The following is a 14188-nucleotide window of genomic DNA, read 5'->3' as shown; positions in this document are numbered from 1 at the left end:
TCTACCTTCAAAGAGCACCGCTGAAACTTGCAGAACAGTTAATGAGATTAAGAAAAAGTATTTATAATCCAGTTTTACGTCGTTTTAGATACAAAGAGGGAACCCAGCTTGAAAATGAGTGAATTTACTCAAAATTTTGAAGCCAGTAGTCGCTTGTAATGAATAGTGGAGGTCAATACTAACAAAGATTGTAACTCAAAAAGTTAAATTTGTGTAATGAATTAGGAGATTTGAATGATTTATACAGAATTTTGGGTTGAAATCGCAACATAGGGTAGAAAAGAGAGTTGATCTTTTCTACCAAATTGTACTCTGCAATCTTCTGAAATTGAACCATTTCAATCCTAAAACATGGGAAGATGCAACTCTTTGAAAACTAGTTAGCAAGGGATTAGTCTATTTTGGCATGCTGAATGTAGCCTAAACCCGTGAGGATGAATTTGCCCAATTTTTATCTAGCTATACCTAGGTGATCGACCATGTATTCAAGGTAGGGAAATACCCCTAGGTCGATTTCATAAGTCTTTTCATAAAGTCGACCTCTCAACTGGGGCTCTGGGGCGTTTTCATCTGTAAAGAACGCGAAGAGAATGAAATGGAGTTTTCGATCATTTGACGGCCAGATGGAGAGGTCCTCGGCTCCGAACCGCGTGTCCCCATTGTTATGTTCAACTCATTTCTCCCTTGTTTTTTGAACAATTACTTTCTCATGTAGTGTCAGCCCAGCGTAACTAGGCTGTCATTTTTAAGCGCCCGAAAACAAAATGGAGAAGAAACCAGTCGGCGAATGTGTGGTGTTTTTTTTGTAAACAGAACTATGCCAATCATGCTTGTTTTCAGACCTACAGCGACCAATTTATTGGAAACAAGATGCGTAAAAGCCATCGGAGTCTTCTATATTTTCCCACTTTTGCTATTTTGCCCCGAAAGAGGTAACAGGTCTGTTTACATAAACTTTTTCAATGCAACAGGGTCGGGAGAGCAAAATTCTTGTTTCTCAAAAAAAAATTGTAGTTTTTTTTTGAATTTTTTTGTAATAACTCAGTTGATTATAATTGTTTTCGAGATACATAATATTGTCGAGGATGAATTTTTTCTTGTTTTCATTTTGGAAAAGATATATCAAATATTTCCTCCATGCGGAGTCAAATATAGCTCAGCCTTCATCGAAAAATATATTTTTAAGTGATAACTCAGATTCAAAGATTAGAACAAACAAAACAGTTTAATTTGGTTACTCCCAGGGTAGAAAAGAGACAAGAGCAAACATAAAGTTTTCACAATTTCTGTTGCGTTTTGGACAGTCTATTAAAATTTATCTTTTATTGTTGACCTTTGTTTTGGGTATGGTTCAGCTTCTTGTTCTACAATTGGTTCTCACCATTTTCCGGAAAATGCAAAAAAATGAAAAAACAATCATCAAAAATTTTATTGTCAAAGAAACGCTTGATAAAAGATTCATTTTTTGAGTAAAAATTTAGAAAAACTATTAACCGATCCATCTAATGTAATCAGAGATGGTGATAGCTTAACAGTTTTCTAAAGGTTTTTAAGGTTCACTTGATTGCTCTTTAAGTGCTCAAATATCTCAAAATTAATGGCTCAGAAAATTATCGCAAACATACAATTCAGCTGATGTGAACAATAATAATGGGTTTTCAAAATTCTGCATACTCTTGGATCCCTTATCTGGGAGAAGAAAATTTTAATAAATGTGGAGAAGTATTTTGTGGTTAAATGACTGTTAATCAGAAAAATCTAAAAAGAGTTTTCACACAACTTTTCAGCGTAGATATTTTTTCTCTACCAGATTTTTATTGCTCTTTTGCTCGTTTTAAATTTCTATTAAAGGTGACTCTCCATTTACTTGTGCAAGATTTAGTTTATTATCATCAAAGAAAAGACAACTTCAACAAGAAAACAGCTTTGAAACATGTACGTCCTATTATTTGGATTTTTCAAGGTTTCAATGACTTCATTTCTAGTTAGCAAAACTATTAAATCCACTTCAAAAACTATTAAAACCAGGGATATCAAAAAATTGAATAACATTCCTAAAAGTGCGAATACAAAATAGGGGTCTAGCAAAGGTGTAGACTTCGTTTTTTGTTATTTTTAACCTACATAAATTAAATAAATTATGCCTCGTAATAAAATTTGAAGAGTTACTTGATTCTGACAACGGCCATAAAAGCAACTGCTTCAAAAATGGTTTCAGATAACCATCAGAAGTCTTTCAACGATGCAAACCTTGTCTGGAACTCTTGTTTTTTTTCTGTCAAGTTTTTTATATGAAGCAGTTGATTTTATTGCTGCGCCGTCATAATCGAAAAATATTCTCTTTTTTTTTAAAAATTATCAGGTTTCGAAAATTTTGCTAGGGGCTCATTTTTTTTATTGATGTTAAAAGCTAGGGGCTCATTTTTTTATTGATGTTAACAGTAGATTAATCAGGATACTCAGATTAATCTACTGATAGAATTACGATTGGTTTTCCACGTACACTTTTCGCCTCTACCACAATTTCATTGCTTTTTGCTTATTTTAATTTTGGGTGATTTTGCTTATTTGCTCATTAGTTTTTATCATTTAAAAGTACTACTTCAAAAAAAATACATTTTGAAAGATCTGTTATAAACCGATTAGACAATATAAAAATTTACTAGCGCGTGCAGTATCAGATTTTTTAGTTGGTACTTTTGTTTTGAATTACTATTAATATATAGAAATATATAAATATATAAAGTATAGCAAACAAAAATCATGATTACCGTATTTTTGTTGTTTTCACTCCCTTTGATTGTCATATATTGAATTGTCACCCCATCACACTGTGTACAATAAGGGGGTCTATAATATTGTTGGGAGGGGGGTAAGACCTGTTTCTTGACGTTTCAAAAGCCTGACCAAAGTTCAGTTTAAATTGCGATCTGACTTAAACCTGCCCAAAAAAAAATATCGAAAATCTAAGCATTTGTTTTTTCCGTGTTGCTAGATCAAAGATTATCAAAACGAGTAGTTCCGAACTCCCATCTTGTTTGCCGTGACATTGTATTTTTTGAACCTATATCACCTGCAGCGGTAATTTGATGTATCAGCCTTTTTACGGGGGCATGACTATCTCAAGAAAAGTTGTTACTAGCGGAAAGATTGAACAATTGTTTTTCGAAAATTATGTTTGCTAATTTCGTATGAAAAATGTATCAAATATGTTACAAATAATTTTCAATGTTTAGAAACCTACTGACGAGGAAACTTCATACTCTCTGCATCTTTTCGCCTGAGATATTTTTTCAAAAGTTCATTCAGGTATTTTTTCAGGATCATTCCAATCCCCCTATAAAAGTCTGTTGTTGTATATAAATGCGTAAAGCTTACTTCTCCACTATATTAGGCGCTGAATTGTTCAAAAATTTATTTGGGTTACATTACTCTGCTGGAAGTCACTGAGAAGATCTGGTCATTATCGTAATTCGCAAAACAGTTCAAATTCTTCAGCCAGAATTTTGAATTGACTTCTATAGAGTCGCGTAACCATGCTTTAAACACGAAACGCACAAGTTTTAAAATGGCGAAAGTCAACGGAAGTCAATTTCTGGCTAAGTAGGAATTTATGGCATTTTAACTTCTGGCACTGCAGACTTTTGGCATTTTAAAATGTGAGTGTTTAAACGTGAGGGTTTAAAGTATAAGTTACGTGGTTCTGCTAAGAAACTTCTGTCATTTTAACTTCTGTCACTGCAAATTTTTGGTATTTTAAGACCTGCATGTGTGTTTTTAAAGTATGGGTTGCGTGTCTCTACAAAGAGCAACTGAGAACCTCAGGCGCTAAGTGAAACCCACCCAGCAGTTCGAGATTTAAAGACAGAATTTCAAAGTGACGTCTGCGTAGTGATGAAACCTTGCTTGATACACGTAACTTGCTTGTTTTGAAATGACGAAAATTTTTGGACTTCAATTTCTGGCTGTTTATGCAGGAACTTCTGGTATTCTAACTTCTGGAACTGCAGAGTTTCTGCATTTTATAGCGTAACCATGCGTTTTTAAGCAAAGTTAGGTGACAGCGCAGAAGTCCGTTCAAAATTTTGTCTTAATATCTTAAATCGCTATGCTGTTCCCGATAAACCCCAGAATTGATCAGTGAATTCAGCAGAGTTACGAAACTTGCACTTAAAACACGTGACTGGAGAGTTTGAAAACGTCGATAATTCATAAATTCATGGAATTGAACTTCTGGATATGTAAAGTGACTTCTAGGACAACCCTCGCAAGTTTTATTTAAATCTAATCTGTTTCTTCATTGCTGTAGTATTTTTAAACGTTGTACTTTCTTGAATGCCTTATTTCATCACAGATTCTCTATATATGTGTACGATTTAGTTAAAAACAAATTATTTAGCTTAATAAAGGAACGAGGCTGATTGATCGGAGATTGAAAAAACTGATAGGAAATTTAGCTTGAAAACAAATTTCAACCTCATTAAATAAAAATTTTGCTTTGAAGCGGGGAAGCGCAACTGTCAAAAAGCGTGGTCTGTTTTTTCAGAGCAAAATTGTTTAGCTAGAATTCATTTTCTTTCCTTTTTTGTTTAGTATTCAATCCAAATTCTATGAGACTCATTTTTGCTTCATTTAATAGCAATTCCAATTTTTGTTAATTGATGTATTAATGAACATTGTCGGCTATCGAACTGTTAGAAAGGCAGTCCTAGGCTGTCAAAGGTTCGGAGAACTTCTAAAAAGCGATGATTGGCATGTAATATTTTATTAACATGGACTCTTACAATCGTCGACAAAAGTTGTGCCATTAATTAGCAACTTGCGCCGACATTTTTTCTTACTAACCCCCCCCCCCCCCCCCCCACCCTTATGCCCTTTTGCTGCCGTTTTATGTAGCAAAAGAGAGGAAAATGAGTGGACCGCCTCATATTTGAGATAATTCTAGTATTCAACCTTGTTATCAACATTTTGAATCGATTATTTAGGTGACCGTTACTGTCGCAAGGGGGAGGGTTTAAATCCATCGTTGACACCACTTTTTTATGCAATTTTGTGTCTTATCATTACTTTTATTATTATTAACCATTTTGTAACGTGCTTAAAGCTGGTGTTGCTGTCATTTCAGAAACAATTAAACAGATTCTGTGATAGTGTTTGCTACAGCATTAAATGCAGATATTAATGGTGTACATTATAGAATGACATAAAATTGAAAAAGAATTGTAACAAAAAGTTATAATATCAAAAAGTATATAAAAAGTTATAAAAGTTAATAGAAACTAGAAAGTCATTCTCGGTAACTTTGCACTGTTCATTGTGACTGATGCATAATTACAGAGCGTCAACAGACGGAAATTCACTAAGATTAAAACCTCAATTTTCTAATTACACTTTTTGGAAGAATGCTCTCCGCCGGCTACTTCAACTAAAATAATATCTTCCGAAGAAAATAGCGGTTTGCAGCTCAGTCTATAGCTTTTCTTCTATCGGCTGGTATGAAGCTTAATTGTTGGACAAAGTCGTTTCAGCAAGAGTTGCCAAAAAAGAGCAATGTTGCTCATAAAAAGATCAGTCTGAAATGTGGGGAATAATAAGAAAAAGGGCAGCTGAGAACAGGCTACTGAGAACCATAATAATTATTATTATTATTAAGAGTGACATCGATAAAATCAGAAAAAATAAAGTCATCTTGCTATTATTTTAATTTCAGTTGTGTCTGGTTAATTGATAAATTTTTCTCCGAAGAAAGATATATTTTCTTAGTGCTATTTTGAACGGATTGCAGATTCGAGTAGACAGCTGAGTAACAGTGCATTGAGTAACAAGAAACTATTTTCATCCACAAAACGGTTTCAATTGGGTTCACGGTTTTATTTGGCAAAATATGTTCAATGCATTAGAATTTTTTTGTACTTGTCAAATTTTTAATACGAAATATTCTTTAGGGGGCTTACAGAAAATTTTACTTTATCGTATATAAGCCAACTTCCGAGTATGAAATTCTTGTTCCAACTTGTAGTTACTATACCGAAGACAGTCGAATCAATTTTTGCTCGATTTAAAGTGATCATGTACTTCTCGTAGAGTTGAGGAACTTTATTGACTGTTCTTCCGCATTTACATTTTGTATATCGGTAAAAAAAAAGAGTAAAAAATATTTTATCATACGTATATTAAACCAAGATAACATAGGTACGAAATCGTCTGCTGAAGTCATGTCATTAAAGAGGGATTTTTTTTTACTTTTTTATTGTGTATTCTGGTAATTTTTCTCCGGAGGAAAACTGTCAGAAACACTGATTGCTTTTGTTATCTAACACTGAAAAAAAATACGGTGAAAATGCCAAATTTTATGTTTTGAAATGTTATAAGAGTTTGTTCCAAAAGGTCCCAGAGACCTTTTATCTCAATAATTTCGATGTCCACGTGCGGATCTTGGCAAAAAAATTGTCTTCGACCCTCCTAACCAAATTTGAGTATTAAAAGTGAGCATGCTTTTTGATCTGCCTGCCTGTTTCCAGCACTTTTTTGCACACAGAGTGACCAATTCGATTGTCCTGCGGCACCTGTTTTGCTAATTCATGCGAAATCGCATGTTTCTTGTCCTGCCCTCATGTTCTGTAGCTCTCGTAGGACCCATGATAAGTTCTTCTCAAACCAGTTCCGAGCGAAGATATGCTCTTTGGCTATTGGTCCTGTCAAAAGCGACAGGTCGATGTTGTCTTTTGCGATTATCGCGAGCTTCAACTTCATGTCTTCAGAAATTTGTTAAAGAGGGAACAACTATTTATGCGCCGATAAGCATTACGCCTACTTCAATTCAAATAATTACAAAATCTCAATGATTACACAAAATTCACACTTTAATCCAAATTCGAACTTGAAGGTGCGTTGCGACACGTCTAAAGAGGGCTTAGGAGCTCTTTTCGAGCAAATTGGAAAACTATATCTTATTCATTTCGTTTTTAAACAAATGCGAAGAAATATTAATGATTTGGAACTTCTTTCGGTCTTTTGCAGTTTTCAACTTTTTAATTATTATTTTTCACTACATTCATAGTTGTAACGGGCCTTCGAGCGTTAATCTCTATTTTTAATCCCAACAGTGCAAAAAATACTTTTTAAAGTAGACTAACACGATGGACGGGCAGACTACCCAGGTTCAATTCAGGATTGGACTCATCCCTAGCTCAAATATTGGTTTGGTATCAAATGCAGAAATCCCTCAGCACCTCTGCCTATCAAATCAAAAGTGCTGTGACGAATTATTCGTTTCTTAAATGATTATGATGCGCAATTCGATTAACCGAGTCAACAGATACGATGGTTTTCAGTCACTACAAAAATTTTCAGTCACTTTGAATGCGAAGGTCATTTTCTAATGGAAAAAATCTGTGACAAATTTGAAAAATTGTACCATCCAAATTATCACGCTCAAACACTGCAAAAGGTTAAACGCACTTTCTGATAACTTTTCTCGCTGTCAGCAGTCACTTTCTTGTTCAACTTCATTTTCTAAAAACCTGCTAAACAGCAATTTATTTTCACTTGGTGGCAATTTACTTAACAAAAAAATTTACCCTCAGTTAGTACTTGAATTAATATTTTACTTAACCAGTTAACAAAAAATCGGATTAGAATTTTAAAGATTCCACACGAGATACTCAAATATCAACCTCACGAGAAGTCTCCTGGTTACCTTTGATAACAATATCTTGTTAAATAACTATCAATCTGATAAGCTAGACTCCTGTCATAAGCTAATTCCTAAGCTGTACGCGATAGTTGAACTCACATAAATATATCCACATACGAAACAAGGAGAAACGAGTAAAAGTCACAACAATTAAAATGCGAATGTTCTGTTGGAACGTATAAAAAGAGTGAGTTGATCTAAGACAGATCATTAATATAAACAGACAAAAGGCAATGCACAATGTACAAGGTTATTAAATGTTGAAGTTCACGATAGAGATCGAACTCTAAATGATAAATTGTGAGAACCCAATAGGCGGGAACAATATTACAAATTGTTTGGCAACGCGATAGTCAGATACTGAATGTAATCGAATTGGTCGCGTGTTACGCATTCCCCATGATGGAGTTAAGTTTTATACACTGTTTGAATTTTATGAATTATAAGAATTATGAAACACATACAATTCGCTAATGAACTCTGACTCGGATTAGGTTTTGGGTGATCAATGAGTAATGAATAGCTTTCATGACGTTTTGAGTCTAATCTAATATCTGATGATCCGGTGAGCGAGATAGATGGTGTTACAGATAATAACAAGTATAGAGTATTTGTCATGTCCGATATAATTGGCCCCAAATTGATTAGGTGAACGGCTAACCAATTACTCGGGACATGAGCAGTTAGTTGACATCAGTTTTTCAGCTAGATTACTACAGGAAAAGAGTTCCATTGACGCAACAATCGCGTTGATGCGTTGATGTAGTTGGCCCCAAATTGACAAGGTGAGCCAATAGCCAACTACTTGGATTGTGACACAAACTTAATGTTCCGTCTAGAGTGAAGTGTTTTTCCGACTCTAGGGCCAATTTTTCAATAGGTTCTGACTTCGACATTGTCGCAATTTTTTTGAGTGTACGGAGTTGTTCTGTCATGTGTCGAATTTGTTGCCAAGCTGCACGAGCTTGATTGATTTACTTGTTTTTATCATTTTTAGTGACGCGACGGTCGAGTACAAACAGTCAATTGCGTTCCTGACTAACCCGACAATCGAGTTCCTTATTGGTGGCGGAAGAATTAATCTGTTTTTGATATATCTTGTCAATAACAGCATTGCTTTGTAGTGTCTTGAATTGTTTCCAGGACCGTGGCATTTTGTTTTTGAGGTACTCTCTTCGCCGAAACCAAACAGTTTTGATCTCTTGATATGCTTTTCACTATTACAAAGGTTTTTGAGTGGTGAGTGCTCTTGGGTCTCTGTTGTTTGTGGTTGTTCCTCCATTACTTGAGTGTCCTTCTTCTTGATTGAAGTATGCATTTACTATTGACGCATTTTTGTCTTTTTCATATTAGGTACGCATAGCTGCAGGGCGCGTTGGACGTTTGATAATTTGGTCTTTGTTAACCCCTTGATGTTGCCTTGTTTTCTTTTCTTCAGTTACTTTAATTCCGTTGCGTGACTTATCAAATATTCTTCTGCCAAAATTTGCGTACCACGATTGGGGCGTCTACTTGAGGATCGTGCCAGCGGCGTAAATCTCTCCACTTTACTGCCCAATTTCGCGAAGTCATGATTTTTCCACCCAATCGGCAGTTCGACCAGTTTCCATAACGTTCGAGGTATACTCAATGGGTTCAATAACTGAGCCGGGAGCTAAAAGTTCAAATAAATCATCTAAATGTTCTTTAGTTCTTTTTTTGGACTCCACTTTCCGAGCTACAGCAATGTGAGCTGATTCGTTTGTTCTGGTTATCGGTTTACTCTTATTGTTTCAATAAAGGTAAAAAATTCCGGGCGCGGGTTTCCATTGTATCCTTCATTTGCCTCTTTGATCAGCGTAGACTTCTTGCACTTTATTTCTTCATCGCTTCTGTAGTTGAAGTTGTTCCATTTGTTGTCTGGCAATAGTTCCTTGCTAGTCACAGTGTGTGCATCAAAACGAAATTTTTGAACAATATTCTAGTTTATGGTACCCGGGTTTGGGACAGCTAAAACGTTTTTCAAAGGTGTATTTGGAGGTCGCCCGTAAAGAAAAATGAGTAATGAGTAACGGTGAGAGTTCAATACTCTTTTGTGTACATAAACGCAATTATAGTGTCTCGAATATAAATTAAATATAACTATTATAAATATTGTCTCTAATTGCCTTTGCGAAATTAGTACTGTAATTTCGTACTGTGTTTTGTTGTTAAAAGCAGGTTAGTCTGCGTTTGATTGTCTGGACTAACCTCTCAACCAAACCGATTGCCCGATTGTTGTTCGTCATGCTTTGATTAAATTTATGTTATGTTTTTTTTGCAGACAATTCCAGAGTTTTTGCCCTTAAGGCAACGCGCTTGATCGACTCTAATGTTTCAGGGGTATTTCGTTATTGTTTAACTAAATCTTCAGCGAAATATTTTATATAAATGTTTGATATGTCTGGATAGACTTTTGCTGTGGGAAATTTAGTGACTCGGTCCACTGCTACTATTTTGTAAAATTTTTGCTTGATCTTGATCATCGAAAATTGGATTAGCGAAGTCTGATTGCATCTCTTTGTGTGCGATTTTAAATTTTTCTAATGGCCTAAATCCGCATTTAAGTATTATTTGTTTTCAATTTTTACCTATCAGAGTGCAAGCAGTCCACTCGGCTGTTTAAGCATGAAAGTCCCGATTATTATACGGCCACCACGTGTTTCCCGATATGCCTGTCATCTCCTAACTGCCTCGATGAGATCTTTGAAAACATTCCATCATCGCGTTTTCTATCGCAAGTGGAACGGCTACTTTTCCACCAAAACATAAGCATCCTTGTCTGACATTCCAATAGGAAGGTATGTTTTTCGATAATTGCTTGCGTCTCTCCTCGTTTCTTGCTATTACACAATCTCGTTTTTCTTTGAGTATAGCGTCCTTTGAAGTCTTGGCTGCGGTGAAGTTTTTGTGGCATGCATTGTCTAGATTTGTCGAAAAATCAACATCAGTCGAAGTGTTTCCAGATGTTTTTGCTTGGTCGTAGGACTGTGTTGAGTGTGTACTCCCTCAGGATACGTTGGGGCCAAAAGGAACAATTGATTTCTGTGGAGTTGACTTTTTGTATTGCTCGCCTTCTGAGTCCATGTTTCCTGATAGACATTGATTTGACTTCCTCGTTCGTAGTGCGTTAAGTTTAGGGTGACCCCATGTGCGTGTACAATAATTGGATTTATGTTTTGGATTATTTAATTTTGAAAAAAGTTTAAAAACAAAATTGTGCGTATTGAAATTTAAAGGGATTTGAGAACTAAGATTAGAATTAAATGTTGGAGAAATTTAATTTGAAGATTGAGGAATATTTTGGGTGAGAAAAGGGGATTTAATTGATTCAAAAGAGTGCAACTGAGCAAAATCTCTACTAATGGCAAAAAGTGCCTTTAAACGTAGTTCCAAATTGTCCAGTGTAGTAGCATTTTAGAATGTAAATTTTCTTGAAAAGAATGGTAATTTGCTGACAGCGTTCATTTTCTATCACAGTTGTTTGCAATTTTGCTATTTTTTGGTGCAGTTAGATGAAGTTGGGTGCAGTTTCTCCTTTTCGATTTTTGCTACAACGAAGTCTTTGTCAAATAATGAAAGGCATCTCCGGATGGATAACGTGACATTTTATCGACGAAACTCATAATTGAGCCAGGCATTTGTTGAACGCTGAAGTTAAACGGGACGAGGCTGTCTATCCAGCGTGTTAAGCTACTTTGGTGTGTTTTATTCGCTCCTTTTGGCTTTAGGTCTGAAAGTAATTCTCGAAGGTCTCGACGAGTTAGTAGTGTAAATGAAGTTCCGTAGAAATAGTGTCCGAATTGTTCTATTGCCCATACGACACCTAGAAATTCTAATTCGTTTTTGCTTTTATTCTGTTCTCACTGATTTGAAAAACAGAATGCATAAGAAATTGTTTTCAATCCAATTTATGTTTATTAATCCAGAGAATAATCTGGTCCTTCTTTTGAAGCGTTGCATCTGGTACGAGTGTTCAACATTCGATTAAAATGGGCATTTTTGGCAAAGTCTGCTGTTTCCAATTTTTATTTGTCAAAGGTTTTTTGTGGATATCTGCCCAAGCACAATTGTTTCTCTTTTTTGGTAGGCTTTTGAAAGAATAACATCATTTAGCCTATTTTCGGACAAACTTCGTAACATGATGTACCGAAGTCATGATTGATCGTATTTATTTAAATGTTGATGCGGCTTTTAAGTCTAGAATTGCTTTTTTTCGAAATTAATGGTTTTATTCCATCTTTTGATATGTGATAACCAAGCCAGTGTGTTTCTTGCTTTGCGAAATGGCATTTGGAAAATCTAAGGTTTTCATTGCCCAGTAATTTGGGGCACACGTATAGGTCTTCCGTTTGTTCTGATTTTGATCCTCGTGTGACAATAATTTTGTCATCTGAAAAGCAATATGTGTTTCTCTGGGAAGTCAAGGTACAATCCATTGCTATTTAAAGTTTGGCAGGCATGTCTGTTAGGCCATAGAATCCAATTTTAATTCTACAATTGGAAGGACCTCTACAATTATCTCCAATTATGTTAAGTTACTGTGGTTGAAATTTCTGGATCTAAATTGAATAGGTTGTACGCGTATTTCAAAACAGTGGAACTAAATCAAACTCGCCATACTTGGATCCACTGATCGCGTCCCCGATTTTGTGCGTTAAGACTTCGATATTTGGTATCTGAATTTTGTTTTCATGGATGGCTTTATTAAGTACTTTTGAGTGTAGGTACTTTTGATTGGTCCTTTTTTACTGTTAACACGATTGAAGAAATAAATAAATGGATTGGGAAATTTTTAATTTCTTGATATCTCTCTCTCGCTCTTTAACAGATTTTGTGAGATGGAATGCATTTCTTCGATTTCTTTGATGTAGTACTCTAAATCTTCTTTTGAATCTCCTGATATGAACGTGTGGTTTTTTTAATTTTTCTAAGCGTTTGATTAAATTAGGAAGTAATTTAACAACTTCTAATTTCATAGGTCTTCTTTATTTAATAGCAAAAATTTACTTACTTTGTTTTTGATTATTTGTAAACTGATTTTTGGAAAAAAGTCTCTTCCAGTTATTGTATTGTGACCAATGGCTAACACTAACTTTTTCCAAGAGTTTACTTGCCTTACAATTGCCTCAAAACTAAAGTTTAGTGATCCGATAGTGTCAATGGGTTGAGTTGGGAGTGATTTGAGTACTGTTTTGTTTTTCCCATTTCAAACAACTTTACAACAAGGCTGTGATATTCTGTTTGCCAAACTTTGTTCCTAATCGTTGAAGGGCATCCTGAATCAGACGAAATTTCTACCTACACGTTTCCTATTTTAATCTTTAGACTTCATGGTTCAATTTCTGGGTTTATTTGTACGTATAGTGGGTTTTAGGCATCTTAGTTCAATGTATCTGACCAACTCTGTTCGTAAAATTTTATTTCGATGAGCGAGTTTACTATTGGAGGTTACGGGGGTTTTATCTAATAGTTCAATTACTCTGTTGTTGGTATATGAGTTTGATTGATTTTTAAAACTATTGCTGCAAAATTTTCCAATCGATCTTTTCCATTACATTTCTTGCAACTTTGAGTGTATGCAGGGCAACGTAACTTATGATCTTTTGTCATGAGAAAACAGCAATTACGGCAATGTTTCTGATTTCTTCTTTTTTGATAATATCATGGTTGAAAGTTTGTGACCCAATGTTTGGTTGTTTTTCGATAATTGCGTTTTGATGATTGAGACCTGGCCAAAATTTCATGAATGTGAGGAAGTTAGTTCGCTTGCATTATTTTCTATTAAGTTTTGGTTAAGTATGCTCTGTTAGAAATTTTTTGCAATTTATTTTGCGAGTTCTAGTTCCACTGTCTTTCTCAAAGCTCTCTTTAGATGTCGCGATTTTTCATGTTGAAGATAACTGTAACTCTAATTCTTGTTCTAGATGATCTGGTTTACAGTTCTCTGAGATTTCAGAATTAGCGCCAATCAAAATGGTCATTGATTCGTCGTTGCCCGGTTTTCGAATCCAAATTGTTAATATGTCAAATGTAAGGTTTCTATGTTTAGTGAAAGTCTTTTCCACCAGCTTTGGGCTGACACTTTTATGTTCTCAATGTTCACGTGTGGGTCCTGTCTGTCTAATTTTTTTCGACCTTTTTTCCAATACCTAGAATGTTAATGACCATGCTTTCCAATCAGCAATAGCCCATGGTTTTTCGTCATACATTATGCCATTTTTTTGTTCTTCAATCTGTTTCCCAAATTGTTCTGAGTTTTTTACTTTGAGTTTGTCTTTCGCATTCGAAAATTGGATTGAAAATTCGTTCTTTGGAGGAAAACGTCTGTAGGTATTCGTCATAAGAGTATCTTCCTGATCGATATTCTTTTTTGCCAATAACGGGAGTTTCCCGTATAAATTCTATTTTCTCATGGCGTTGGAGTTTGTTGTGATTGGCTCTCCCAAAATGGGTCTATTCCTAAGGCCGTTT

The 14188-nt window shown here is 35.1% G+C and overlaps 1 protein-coding gene across 4 annotated transcripts in view; it reads left to right on the top strand.

The window, feature by feature from the left end:
• LOC142352825 (uncharacterized) overlaps positions 1-14188 on the top strand; it is a 31359-nt gene that overhangs the window by 15475 nt on the left and 1696 nt on the right. The gene's annotated exons all lie outside the window — the stretch shown is intronic.

The sequence above is a fragment of the Convolutriloba macropyga genome, chromosome 14, assembly GCF_964194025.1.
Source record: "Convolutriloba macropyga chromosome 14, txConMacr16.3, whole genome shotgun sequence".
Classification (NCBI taxonomy): domain Eukaryota; kingdom Metazoa; phylum Xenacoelomorpha; order Acoela; family Convolutidae; genus Convolutriloba; species Convolutriloba macropyga.
Note: the sequence above shows the minus strand (reverse complement) of the source record. Positions and strands in the feature narration are given on the sequence as shown.